Raw genomic sequence first — 14,841 nt, forward strand, 5'->3', positions numbered from 1 at the left:
TCCTGCCAGAGGAGTGGGGAAGCTTCCACTTGGGGAAGTTTGTTGAAGTCTTGGAATGAGTGCAGGTGTTTTAGATATTTTAGTACTTGGCATAGGGTTGGCTTGTTGATCAGACTCTGACAGAAGGAAAGAATTGCAAACAATTTCAGTGAAATGCGAAGGTCCAGGTAAGCAAGGGATTCCATGATGCCATGGAATACGAGTACCAACAACAACAAAAATATGCAGAGTTGCTAAGTTTTTAATAACCTGGGAAACACTTATACTACCTCTTGTGTTTGATAAAATGATGAAGAAATGAATGTGCATAGCAGCCTTAGTTGGTACCAGGGGATCTTGGATTGAGCTGTAAAAGGTTTTTTTGTGGCCCTTAACCCTGAATGCACAAAACTGAATGACCGTCATCAAGGCAGTCGAAACATGCCAGTTATGTGAGATGGACCTTGGCCTGACGCTTGTCTCTGGGCTACTTGATGTCTTCCTCAGTTTGACCACAAGCCAGGTCTGCTCATTACTAATAACGGGTGAATGCTGATTAAATGTCAAATTTGGATACTAATCTTCAGAATGTGACTATTTAAGTAGGACAATTGTGCCTAAAGAATCAGATTTGCCATTGTAGTCTCATTTATGCACCTCAAGTTACTGATAAGAGCATAATTTATGCTGTAGAAAAGGCTGAACGCATTCCCTCCGCCCCTGAACTAGTGTTACACTTTGCACTATACTTTAAAGGGGCCTTCCATGTATTGGTCTCAAGGTGTCTCAAAGCCCAGTGACGTCATTAAGCCATCATTCTAGAAGGCCTGTGTTGGTGATGGTTAGTGATGCAAACCTGGGACAACTGAACTGTTCTTCGCTCTTCACTGGATGGCTGTGGTGTCGGGGCAGCCAACAAACGAGACGGAAGATAGAAGAATGTCCAAAACAAATTTATTTCTGAGAAATATCCAAACGAAAGGATCCCCGGCTATCAAGCCAGTTGCTCAAGAGAAAGCTCAGAAAGAACTGACCATTCTCCTGGGAACCAGAGAGAGATTCTAGAATAGAACACAATTACAAAGAATGAGAGGCCATTCCACACAGAATCACCCAGAGGACGAGGTATAGGAAGGCTGTCAAAAACATTGTGGCCTGCAATACCCAAATGACTACAAAGAAGTGTGATGTTTCTGGCAGGTGTAACTTTTGAAATTGCGTAGCCACTGCTTCCATTTGATTTCTGGTTTGCCAGGTTTTTGCAAAAATGGAGGTGGATTCTCTGCCCACACTTCCCCTACTTTTTATTCCCCACTTCAACAACTGGATTCACCACCTATTTGTATTTACTTCTTTTCTTATTATGTTCCCTTTCGTTCACCCAGTAGAAATCTACTTTGTCATGTACTATCTATTGCCTCTGACATTCTGCCTGTTTACATATCGCCTTGGAATTCCTAAGGCCCGCTGCCGTTTTTTGATTTTTTTTCTTCTATTTTATTGCTCATTAGTTCCTTTTCTGTCCATCTGTTATCCTTTCCTTTCGTATGGGTTTTATTCTCGATTTTGTTTCATGCTGCTTTTATCACGCTCTTCCTCTCTCTGCTCGCTCTACAGCTTTGTCACCTGATCTCAACTTTGTTTTTTTGTGTGTGAGCCCACAATTCTGGAATGTTTTTAATTCTTTTGCAATGCTTTTAATTATTTTCAGAAAGATTAGAGCCTACTGCACAGCGCTGTGGTTAAGGCCGAGGACAGCCATAAAGTGCTTACTTGTGAAGTGGTTTTTGAATCAGTTGCTTATTCCAGGTTTTACGGGCGCCTTTTAAAATACAGCAGCCTGCTTCTGTGGGGTGATTTATTGAAAGTGACACTTAATGGCAAACCACTCTGTGGTCTGTGTTGAGTTGATGGGCTTGCTGTAAAGTGTTATTCTGGGACACACTGCAATAAAAACACAGCTTGGACATTATTCACGTTTTATCACAGCTGACCTCACACTCGTGAGGGGGTCAAGTTTCTACAAATCACAGCAACCGGTCCACCCGCACCGTGAGTTCTTGCGGTGGGCGCCGTGTCATAAACCAGCTTCTAAGGCAGTGGTTGAGAAAAAAAAGGCTTTGGGTGCAGCCTATATTGTGTGAGTTCAAATGCAGACTCCAGTCCCATTTGTTTTATATGAAAATGCCTCTGTTGAGTTATTGAAGTGGAAAGGGGTCTTTTAGAGGGACCCCTCCCTTCCTTCTTGCGGGTGAAGTGTTTAGGAGTGAGAACCTTCTTTTTAGGGCAGGCCTAGTCATGTTCAGAGGCCTGCGGCTCAGTCCGTCTCCTGTTGTCGCTCTTGCCCGGGGTGCATCTTGCAATGTTGAGATGGTTTCCATCGATGCCCATGACCCGTGTCCGCTATTTTGTCGATTCTTGTCCTTTCCTTTGGTCCCTTGGATTCCATCCTGCTGACCTTCAGACATTTCTCTTACGCTGGACTGCCTTATCTCTGTCTCCCCCTCTCTCCTCTCACCAATCTCAGCCTCCCACTCTTCTCCCCACATACCGCTCTCTACCCCTTTTTATTTTAATTTTGTAAAAATGTTATTTCTCTTTTCACTCTGTAAATATGTGATATATACTTGTCCAAGCCAATTCGCTAGTAAAATGGGATCCTGAGAAAATCTACTATTTGTATATATATTTATACAGAGCTAACGCTAACCACTAGTATATGTAGTAGACCTTTGTACTCACTACCATTCCTATTTGATTCTTACAGTTTATCCATTTGTATCTCTTCCTTGAGTGACTTTACAACTTGTTCATTTGCAATTTTTTCTATTTGTATCTCTTTCCTGTGTGACTTTACAACTTGTACATTTTCAATTTTTTTTTACTGTTTGTATCTTTTATGTAACTCATGTAATCCTAAGGCCTTATGTATCGCAACCGGTTCTTTTGTAAAGCGCTCTGACACCTTCGGGTAATGTTCGCGTTATAGAAAATCACATTAAATAAATAAATAAAATCCTTTATTTTATGTTTTTTGGGGGGGGGGGGGGGGTTATAGCGGCAGGTCGACCCGAAGGCATCAGAGCGCTTTACATGAGCACCAGTTGCGTTAGACGGGCACATTTATTTTGTTCGTGATTTGCCCAGAATCACAGGATATTGAGCGTCTCTGCTGAGACTCGAACCCGGTTCCCCAGGTTGGAGGTCGGCCTCACTAGCCCTTAGGCCATATCCTGATGTGCTCGACCAATAGGTAGATGCCGCCAATAAGACAGCTCCCAAAATGCTCTAATTTGTGCAGTGAAGGCATAGGGCAGGATACGTTCCCCCCTGCCATTTTTGAGGTTGGCAATCCAATAGCTCTAAAGGTCTGACCTGTTGCCGCACTTCATATAGGAGCCATGTAGAAGGTTGGAGTGAGAGATGTTTTGAGGGTAGATTCACTGAGCCATATTTAGCTGCAGTTTTTGGGTACAGCCTCGTTTGTCGTGAGGGCTAAAGTTCTTTTGTTTCCTAAATAGGGTGTAGCGAATCCATGCCTCAAGCTCTATATAAGTGAAACTACAACGCATAATCTGGTAATAGCAGGAAGAAGCTACCAACGATGCCATCCCACCATTTTGAGTTTAAAGACCTCACGCTGGTAATAGGAGTTCCGATTTTTTAATAACTAGGCCATGTTCAAGAGAGCCAATTCATTCAAACATTCACTGACTCTGCCTGGAATATACCCTTCTGACCATATGCACATGGATTACTCGAAGGCGTAAATAAAAATCCATATTTGTAAAGCGTGGACATATCACCCCTTAAGGTTTCACATGGTGCTGATCTGCAGCCAGGGATCCAATTGTTAGCCCCACCCTTGGAGTCAGACGCTCTGGCCGCTGCGCCACACCTCTCAAGAACGCGTGTTCTTCAGCAATTGGACAACGGTCCCGGACAACCACGGAAGATCAAACCAGACAAGTCCCATGTTGTGGTTGGATGGCAAAGCCAGGAGCCACTCGGGTATGCAGCTGCGGTTGTAACCTCAGAACCTGACATGAAAAAAGAAACTTCCCTCCTACCTGAGTGACTCCAAACTCTTGTGTGATGACCCAGCCCTCTCACTACAACACACCCTCTGTGTCGGTTTTGCCCTCGTCTTAATGGTTTGAAAATGTCCAGTTATCAATTTATCATCATGCAATCAATATTTCCTTGTAATTTCACCTGTTACATGTTGGCTCCACTGACCTCACATTTAGAGTTTCCTTTCTCCACCTGCATTAGAACACTTGCTGTGAATGCTAATCATTTGATATTTTTTTTACCTTTCTTGTGTCTAAAAGTTTTTGTTGTTCGCTATCCTCAGGCCTGTGCACGTATAGATTTAATCTCAACAACCCCTAAATTCAGGGGATTTTTAAAACATTACATATTTAGGGCTTTTTTATGGCGGTGACGTAGCGCCTAGAGCAATAAGTAGGTGGGCATGACCCATAGGCGGATGATAAAGACCTGCAGCAACAAGGTGGCTCACGGTATTGTGGGCACCTGTCAATCAAATTCGGTGGCTCAGCCTCACTACTTTGCTTTCCAATGGTGTAATGGAAGCTACCACCCCCTTTAATCTGCGCCCGATTCACTGCCCGCTTTCCCAGACTGATCCATCTGTGTAGTGCCACACTGGTACACTCTCCCCTCCGTTCGTTGCCTCCAAAGCATCTCATACGTTGTACACATATATATCACACGTTGCACCAATACATGTCACACGCTGTACAAGTCTGCACTTGGAATGGCACGTTTTGTGGCACCTTTCCCACACTGGAGTCCCATCTTGCATGAACAGTGCTTGATCCTTCCATCCTTCCAGGGCACCGCACCTCCCATCATGTCAGATGGGAGTAGGTCATCATGTCCTGTACTCTTTTGCATTCTTTTACTTTTAGTTTTTTTGTTATATATGTTCAGTTTTACAAATATCTGAATAAAGACAAACGAAATCAGGATTGAAGAAGCTACTCGTGCCTGACCTGAACTTAAGATATCTCTTAACATGGTCCTTTTATGAATCCTTGATTCAACTACCTTTGTCTAAACTCATACTGGGAATTGATGTCAAATTCTGAAACTATAAGGTCCCTGCGTTTGAGACTTGTGCCCCTCGATTCACGCATTTAACAGGGTACAACATAGTGCAACAGCACGGCTTCCCCACAGCTCACTCCATATTTGTAAGTACTGTGCCACCACATCCCGTATACGTTGGCAACATTTACCACATATTAAAATACATATTTTCATTTATCTCATACTCCTTAACTTGGAGTCCTTGTTTGTGAACCTATCCTAGGTGGTTATCCTCACACTAGGGCATCATGTTGCTATCCCAGACCTCCAGTGGAGTGCATTCCTTCAGCAGAGATCTCAGTATTACCGATTCTTTTATTTATGCTGTCCCGGCTGCATAGAGCATTCACACCTAAGCTTGAAACTCCCAGTGTTCAAGTGTTTTCTGCTCATCTTGTGACTGTGCCCCTTCACCGCGTGGCATTGCGATGATGCATGAAGCGGTGTGTTGCGCGGTGGCACTGTGTGAGTTGGCAGACATGCAGCCCTTGTTGACAGGCCCAGTATCCATCATTGGCAGAGCCCCATCACTGGACTCTGCCTAGTCTCTCATGGACTAATTGTAGGTTGACTGGCTCAGCTTTGGTAATGTAGCTCACAGACCATGTGCAGTGCATCTCATGGCTTCTGTCTTCCAATGCCTGCTTTTGCAGAGGCAATGCCACACCAAGCCTGCCTGCTCTGCCCACCCTCACTGCCTGAGCCCTGTCCTCCTGAGCTATGACAAGGTGGCCCCCAGGTCCGGATTTGCAGGCTGACTCCACTTAGGAGAGATCTGCTCTGCTGTTGTTCCCGGCCACGCCCTGCACAACTGGCAACCTGCCGGCGGTATTGAATGATGGGTTGTGATGACCAGTCATTGCCAGCTCAGGTCCTGAGTCTCTGCCATTTAGTCAAAGAGGGTTTGGCAGAACAAGGCGACTGGTCCAATCCTCATTGCCTGTATATCACCTGATCATGCAAGCAGAGGCCGGGCAACCCCATATCCTTTGACCCATAAGCACCGTCGCCCCATGGGTGAGCACCTGGTGATTGCCTGAAAGAGCTCCGGGTTATCTTTGGCTGTGAATGAGCTCTTGACTGTGTATCCTCGAGTGAGCTCCTGAGTGAATCCTTGGCTGTCTCTAATGTAAGTGAGCTGAAAGTACTACTGAATTTCTCCAGCGACTTAGCAAATACATGATGGACTTCTGAATAGCCCTAACATTGAGCAAGCTCCTGAATCTCTGCACGCCTGAAGGAGCTAACCCGTGCCTGCGCGCGTCGGCCAACGGCCGTCACAAGCACTACCTTGGTAGTGCATCTCCTTTCAGCAGTTCTAGGTCTCTCTTCTTCTCTCATCAGATGACCTGTGCAATTCCTCCCTCCTCAGCAGCTCCCTTTCCCCAAACCACCCCTTTACTGGTCTATTTCTTGAGTGCACTTTCAGAGCCTATAGTTTTGTAGCAGATTTAAGAGAAAAGGAGCTCTAAAATGCACAAAATGATCCCAGTTCTAAAATGTTCTCATGGGGAGAAGACTGAACCACACTTGAACAGCGGGATCACCTCGACCCTACACTCGCGGCTCCACTTAACGCCAACCACACTCAGCGCAAGACGCCTTGGTGCCCTGGTTCATGGATCCCTCAGTTTAGTGAAATGTCGATCCATATTTTTTTTATGGAAATGGAGGTCCGAGTATAATGCTGATACCAAACCGGTGTACAAAGCTGCTGTACCACTACAGATCCTCACCCTGCACTCCTTTTACTATGCAGAAAAAAATCAATGCTTCTCTCTCATCCTCCACAGTCCCTTCTGTTTGGAAACTTGCCACTATAATGCTGCTTCTCAAATAGTCCTCTGTAGATATCAGCAACTTGAGCAACTACTGTGCTATATCCCTTCTTCCCTTACATGCTAAAATCATAGACAAATGCATCTATGCACAACTATCTCTTTATCTTGTATTGAATGCTCTTCTTGACAGCACCCAGTTGGGCATTCGCCTTCAACATTATACGGAAATAGCCTTGTTGACAGTCAGGAAAGATCTTTGAGCCACCCTTAATCAAGACAGCTGGACTGCCATAGATCTATCGACAGCCTTGATCAAGGTTTCTCGCACTGTTATCTTAAACTGCCTTTTCAGTCTAGTTTTCTGTAAATCTGTTTTGAATTGACTTTACTCCTTCCTCACCAACAGGTTTTAATCGGTTACTCTACCACTGTTTAATTCCACTTCTCTCCGGGGTGTTCCCCAGGGCTCCTCATGAATCCCTGTTGTATTCAACATTGACGTTGCTCCTCTAGCCTTACTAGCTCGCGCATATGGTTTCAATATTCTAATCTATGCTGGTGACACCAACCTCGTATCGATCTCTGACCTTAACTTTCGTGCATGCTAGTTATCTGTGACTAAATGAATGAATGTCACTTGTCATAAGCTGAACGGCATTAGGAACAAGATCCTTCTGTTAGGCAAGCAACCTTGTCTTTGGTCGTAACTGTGGCGTCCGCCAGACCTGGGTCAGCCCCCTTACCTTCAGTCTCCGTCAGCAATCTAAGTATCAGATTTGATCAAAAAATTTCTTTTGCTTCCCAAGTATCGTCAGTAGTGACACATGTTTTTCTTTAGAATCCTTATGAAAGTTCTCCTTCTTCTCCCGCTTTTCACTTGAAAGGCCGTTGTTTATGCTTTAATCACATCTAGGCTAGATTATGGCAACTCCATAAACCTTGACCTTCCAGGGTACATGTTGCATCAGCTTCAACTTCTTTAAAATTCTGCTGCTCATCTCTCTGTCAATCCACTCTGTCTCCGTCCATCTGAAAGCGCTTTGTTGGCTTCCTACATACACGAGGTCCATTTTCAAAGCCCTCTTTAAAGCCTTTAAGACTCTTATAAAGGCCACACCTGCATTCAAAAGCTCATTCACCTTGCTATCTCTCGTGGCTCCTTGAGGTCTGCAAATTCTTAATCTGCACTCCGCCGTTCAAGCATTCGCACATTTGGCAGTTGTTCTTTTTCCTTCCAGATATCGAACCATTGGAATGCTGTCCACTGGACTTGCGGCACATGTTGCCAGAGTCCATTTTCAGGAAGAAACGTACAGTTTGGTTGCTCAGTTTGTAACAATTACTCTATTTTTTTCTGATTGTTCCTCACTCACAGCCTTGGTAATGGCACCAAGTCCTGCTTAGTAACAGTTGCTCTTTATAAATGGGACTCTTGGTTTTATGGTATTTATATTTTGAATATTTACATCTAGATTTATCCATGTTTTTTTTTGCCCATATTGTTAGTATAGTTCCATATGTATTTTGTGTTTAATGAATAAATGAAGTTGTACCAAATATATTTCCACATAATGCATACTCCTACTTTTGAACCGTGTCGAGATTTAGCGCTATAATGAGGAAAATATAATATAACAAAACATTCATCTGAAAAAATTAACATTATAGTATAGGCAAGTGCACTTGTAAAGTTATTTAAGAGCATTTCATACTTCTTTATAACTATCCATGCTGCCAATCTGCACAGGTAATGACCTGAAGACTTGAGGGACCACATGATGAGTCATGGAAAAGAAGACCCATTTTCTGTAGTTTTCTGTTTTAAAAAATAAACACATTCAGCGAAACACTGTTTTCTGTAAAAACTGAAAACTGAGTGCCTTATGTATAAGATTGGTTATTCATTCAAACCACCTCTGTTGGCTGCTTGCTGCTGTTCAGGGGTTACCAGCAGCACAATACTCAAACTAAAAATGAAAGCATCCTTTCATACATCCCCTGGATCCCTCACTCCCCAACCACAGAACTTGCCAGAGGGGTAGTCGGAGTGGCTGAACTGAGTTGACCATTTACTCAATTTAAGACGGCATGGAGGCCTCGGCTAACACTGCACATCTCTTAACGCTCCTATGTGGTTGAAAAGCTTAGTCTCTCTGGTACCCCCTTCTTTTGGCACCTCCAACCTTCAGACAAGAACACTCTTCGAAACTGGCCTTCTCTGGCAGTGCCACGAGGATTTGGATCTCCTTTCCACCAGGTCTACAAAATCGTCTTATTTCAGGCACTCTTTGGACAGTGCAGTGTACGGCTTTGTTGATTTTGCCCCATCTACTTGGAAACTATCGTCTCTGTTTATGTTCATTCTGTGTTCTCTTGTGAAGTGCACTAATGTTTGCTCTGTCATATAAAACAAAGAGTAAATTAATTAATTGCCCTTTAATGTAGGAAAGAGCAGAACTAAATTATCAATGGTTCTTGAAGAGACCAATGGATGAAGAGAGTGGGCCGAAGCCATAGATATATATATTCACTGAAAAAAAAAACGTTAAAGTGATGTCATAGTAAGGAATTGTAATTATAGCTTACTTTACATTAACCCCTTCCATGCTGGTGACGAACCCCAGCCGTCACGCTCCACGGTGCTCGTGTGCTGATGACGGCTGGGGTTCGTCACGGCCCCGCCCTGTTCGTGCGGCTGCCGCACACTGGGGAATCGCGGCCGCACGGAAGGGGTTAAAAAAAACCTTAGGAAATTCACTGAAAAAAACAAAGATTAAAGTAACATTATAGTTAAGTGCAAGTTTCAGTGAAATTACATGCCTAAAACAACTATAATTCGTGCCCCCGCCATGCACAGTCTTCTCATCAATTATATCTTTTCAGATGTTGCAGTCATGTTATCAGTGATGTCTTAGATCATGTTGTTGGTCATGTAATATGTGGGGTAATTAGCACTGCATGGCGAGAGGCAGAGGTTGGGGCATGCATGGGTGGGGTTTCCCGCCTGTCCTGTGGACAGGTGCTGCAGCCAACCCCTTGTGAGAAGCCTGCCCCACCCCTCGCACGGCCTTCTGTTGCACAGCGTGCGGTTGGTCTTGCAGGTCTTGCCCGCACTCAGGCAGACATACTGACTTTGTAAAAGAGTCACACTACTAAAATATAAAAAGTGGGCCTATTGGCATATTAGGCAGATCTATCCTCTTTCTCCAAAAACCACCAATGTTTGCAATCAAATATATATTTCGACATTTCCCACAATGCAATGTTTAATAATAGTGATTATTATAAAAAGGTTTAATAAAGTTTTATTTATAAAAACAAAATCAGTATGTCTGTGAGTCTTTCTTTTAACATTGTTTTTATTATTGCATTTTGTGGGCGAAAAAATGTTTAAAGAAGGCGTCAACATGTCTTTGAGTCTTTCTTTTAAAATTTTTCAGCCCACAAAAAGCAATCATAAAAACACCCACAAGAGGGCCTTACACTCCAGCTGAAGAGCATAGAGCTATTTTTGAAATATGGTAAGTTCTCCTGGGGTCATAGCTTCAATGATGAACTGTTTTCCCCCCTTTTTTTTAATTTTGCTTGGGGGCTGCTGCACTCCCTGTAGTCCCCTTACAACATTAAAAAAATGTTTGGTGGTGCATCTGTCCCTTACAGGAACATCACCAAGCTTAAAAATAAATTATTGTATAGAGTCCTCACAAGGCATTATGGGGGCTCCTTCAAGGAGTAGTGGTTAATAAATGAGCTGCCCCTAATGCTCCTTTATTCATAAAAATAATAATAATAAATATAAATATATATATATATATATTTTTTAATATATATATATATATATATATGTATATATATATATATATATATATATATATATATATATTTATTGGGCTCTGAATTTCGCTGATGCCAAATATAAGTGATTTATTTTCAAAGTGAAAGGGTGATGCCTCCTATCTATCTTCTATCTATCTATGTGTATATATATATATATATATATATATATATATATATATATATATATATATATATATATATATATATATATATATATTTTTTTCCTAGACTTCTACACACTAGCTAAGAAATGGAGAGACATAGGAATATTAAGGGAGGAAGACTTCAAATTCATTTATTGCAAGTCCCCGGAACTCGCTACTTTTTATCACCTCCCTAAAGTCCATAAAAGTGTTACAAATCCGCCGGGTAGGCCAAATGTTTCATCAAAAAATAGCCTACTAGAGAACACTTCTATCTACATCGATAGTTTTTTGAAGCCATTGGTGATTGATTTATGGTCTTATGTTAAAGACACAAAAGATTTTGTAAGAATCATAAACAACATTGAATGGGAGCCATACATGCTACTATTGACCCTGGACATAACAAGCCTCTAAATGAGTATAGAACACAGCAAGGGGATAGAGGTGGTGAAGTTCTTTCTGAACAAAAGAGAACTGAAATACACTGAACACAATGTTATGCTAATTGAACTGATCACTTATTGCCTGGAAAATAATATTTTTCTATTTGCAGGCGAATTATACCAACAGCGCCAGGGAACCGCAATGCGCACGTGCTTCGCCCCCAGTTATGCGAATTTATTAGTTGGCTGGTAGGAGAAGCACGTGGGCTGGGTGGGGGATAATGAGGTCTGGCTAAGCAAAGTGATCCTGTGGTCAAGATACATTGACGACCTCGTCATAGTTTGGAGAGGGTCAATGGAGGAAGCAAAACAATACATAGATGATCTAAATAACAACGATGTGAATCTAAAATTCACCGAATGTCTCAGCAAAACCAGTGTGCCATATTTAGATTTAATGGTATTCATTAAAAACAACAGAATAGAGACAACACTCTACAGAAAGCCCACTGAGGGTAATAGTGTTCTCCACGCGAACAGTTTCCACCCCTAAAGTGTGATCAATAGAATCCCTTATGGGGAATTAATTAGACTAAACTGTTCACTGGGTGAGGACTTTGAAAATGAAAATGTAAAGGCATTTGATCGCTTCACAAAGAGAGGATACAGAAAAGGATTCCTCCATAAAGCCAGTGACAAAATGAAGCAGATAGTGAGGGAAAATCTCATATCCACACCAAATGTTACAAAGAAGGAAGAATGCACAGGCCAAATAAGGATTATCACACAATATTCAACTGGGTCTACTGAGTTGTTTCAAATATTCAGAAGAAACTTGAAAGTTTTGAGGGCAGGCCATATTGTAGGACCCCTCATTCCCGAATCTCCATTGATCACCTATAGGAGTGGTCCAGCATTAAAAGATCAGCTGGTGAGAAGCCACTTTTCCGAAACAGCAAGAAAAAGGGACATGGTCACTGGTTTCTATCCCTGTATGGCCTGAAGGCATGCAGGAATAGCACCAAAATAAAAGAATTTACAGTACCAGGGAGGAAGAAAATGAATAAAATTAACAAACTCATGAATTGTAATTCAGACCATACAGTGTACTGTCTCACATGGCCCTGCAATAAAAGGTACGTAGGGAGTACCATCAATCCCACGAAAAAAAGAATTTCAGAACATATGCGCCCTATAAAAAATCATGATGCGGCATATCCTGTGGCAAGGCATTTCGAGGAATACCATAAATCGAATTCCAACTTACTGAAGTTTTTCTGTCTTGACCAGGTCACCAAAAACGAGAGGGGAGGAGATAGAGTTAGAGCGCTACGCAAACTTGAATCTCGTTACATTGTTGAGTTGCAAACCAAAGCCCCGCGCGGCTTGAATAATGATGAAGAACTCTGGGTTCACATAGAGTAATATAAATTAAAGAACTTGTACAGAAAAGTAACATGAGGCACTCCCGAGAGAATGAGTTTACTTTAGCCCATTCAGGGCTCAATTATGTAGAGTGGCCATTATTGAACATGGATATTTAGCACCTTTCGTTATTAATTTTTCTCGTAAGTAGATCAATTGAACAGGGGGGTTCAAAATGTGGAAATTAACATATGAATGATGCAATGTTTAAAAAAATTGGACAGTTTGTATATATTGTATATAGAACAAACTCAATTGCATATATATATATATATATAAGGATGTGACAGGAATTCATGGGTTAAATGAACTAAATGGGGTGTATATATGTAAATACTGTATATACAACCACTCATGAGAAGGTGCATTTATAAAAGGTTTGGTATATGATGAATTTTCAATAGACCTACCAAAAATGGCCGCCACATTTACTTGTAAATAATGGAGACATTTAGCCCCTCATCTATGTTGCCGCATCAAGCTATTTCGTTGTCCTCTCTTGATTACCATGATTTTGTTCATATGATTTTGCATAAAGTTTCATTACTGTGGATTGTAATTTGATGACATTGAGGAAGGCGTAGCCGAAACGCGTCTGTCCAGAGGAGTGAGCTTAACCGAATAAAATGTATAAACTTAGTGTTAGTGTGCGCCTCACTTTGCGGCCGGGAGATACGGTCACGTGCTGGGAATAAATATATATATATATATATATATATATATATATATATATATACATACATACATATATATATACACAAACATATAATCAAAACAAGACTTTATGATTAACCGTGTTTTGATAATTATTCAATTGGATTCTGGTCATGACATCTGTACGGAATTAATTGCCTTTTTTCGTTATAATATATATACACATAAAAGGGATGATGTCATTTCCATCGGGTAGCAATGTAAATGTTATTAACGTTTATAACACTTGAGCCCGTGTTAAATGTCTAATATACACATTTAGAATTTTTGCAGTGAACGATTTTAATATGCCACAATAATGTGCAAAATTGTTTATCTGTGACAGCGGTTATTTTGAAGTCTGTTTTCGAGTTTCATGCTAAACTTACTGACCATGTGACCTGAGTAGGAAGGGGCATATCATTTAAAAATGGCTACAACCAAACCAGTCTCTATGTGATCAAGGGCTCTCGAGCCCGAAACGCGTCATCTGTCGATTGCTGTTGTGGATATGTACGGTTGAATAAAGAACATCTTGCCTGCAAATAAGAGGTTCGCTTCTCCTTCTTCGCTGCCGAGGCTTTGGTGGAAGTGGTCGGAGTACTTGTTTTATATATATATATATCTTTACTTTGGGGTGTCCTGGTGCCTACCTGGGACATCCTTTTTAGGTCTTGGCTAGACTGCGCATGCGCAGTCTGGAAGAGGGGTGTTGTGCTCTATCTGTAAGTTTACACTCCGGCCATTTCCTACCAATGGTAAACTTCAGCGTCACTTTGATTTCCTTTGATGCCATTTGTCATGGCATGCGGGTATCATTCCCTCTTCTTGTGCTTGGCCATCCCATAGGGCATGTGCTGAGTGCATGTCTCCTTAGACTGCTGCTGGTGTGCATAGCTATTTTATTTCTTTCTTTTCAAGCACTCCATAGTGGTACTTGTGTTTTCAGGTCGTCTCCCTTGTACAGGTACACACAACACTAAAATGCATGCACATGTACATAAACAAATGCATTTCTTTTACAAGTTGTTAAAACATGAACAGCACATGCTTATTTATTTTTGCACAATTCCATGGTATTAACGTATATCGTCGGTCTTGCCATAGCACGAACACAAGCCATTAGTATTGGAGCTCTTACGTGCTCACCATTTACATTGCACAATGACATATTCTTTTTTTGTAGCTGATCCTGCTTCAATAAAAAATGTGTATTTCTGTAGTTGCTTGCCCATCTTCTCATTCTCTCCTGCTTCCCTACTTGACCGTCCCCCCACTACCTCCCTCGTCGCTGCTGATTTTTTTTGCACTATCTGATGGTATTGGAGCGCTTGTTCCGTCTTCCATCTTGCCATAGTGCTAAACCCAGCCAATGGTATTGGAGAGCTTTCACTGCTCACCAGTTTCATTACACAATGACAAATTGATTCTCTTAGGCAGGGGGAAGCGCAAGTGATTTGCCCAGAATCACAAATTGTT

The 14,841-nt window shown here is 41.8% G+C and overlaps 1 protein-coding gene across 3 annotated transcripts in view; it reads left to right on the plus strand.

The window, feature by feature from the left end:
• Positions 1 to 14,841, plus strand: part of PHF19 (PHD finger protein 19) — a 262,877-nt gene that overhangs the window by 56,552 nt on the left and 191,484 nt on the right. The window lies entirely within an intron of this gene.

The sequence above is a fragment of the Lissotriton helveticus genome, chromosome 5_1 (assembly GCF_964261635.1).
Source record: "Lissotriton helveticus chromosome 5_1, aLisHel1.1, whole genome shotgun sequence".
Classification (NCBI taxonomy): domain Eukaryota; kingdom Metazoa; phylum Chordata; class Amphibia; order Caudata; family Salamandridae; genus Lissotriton; species Lissotriton helveticus.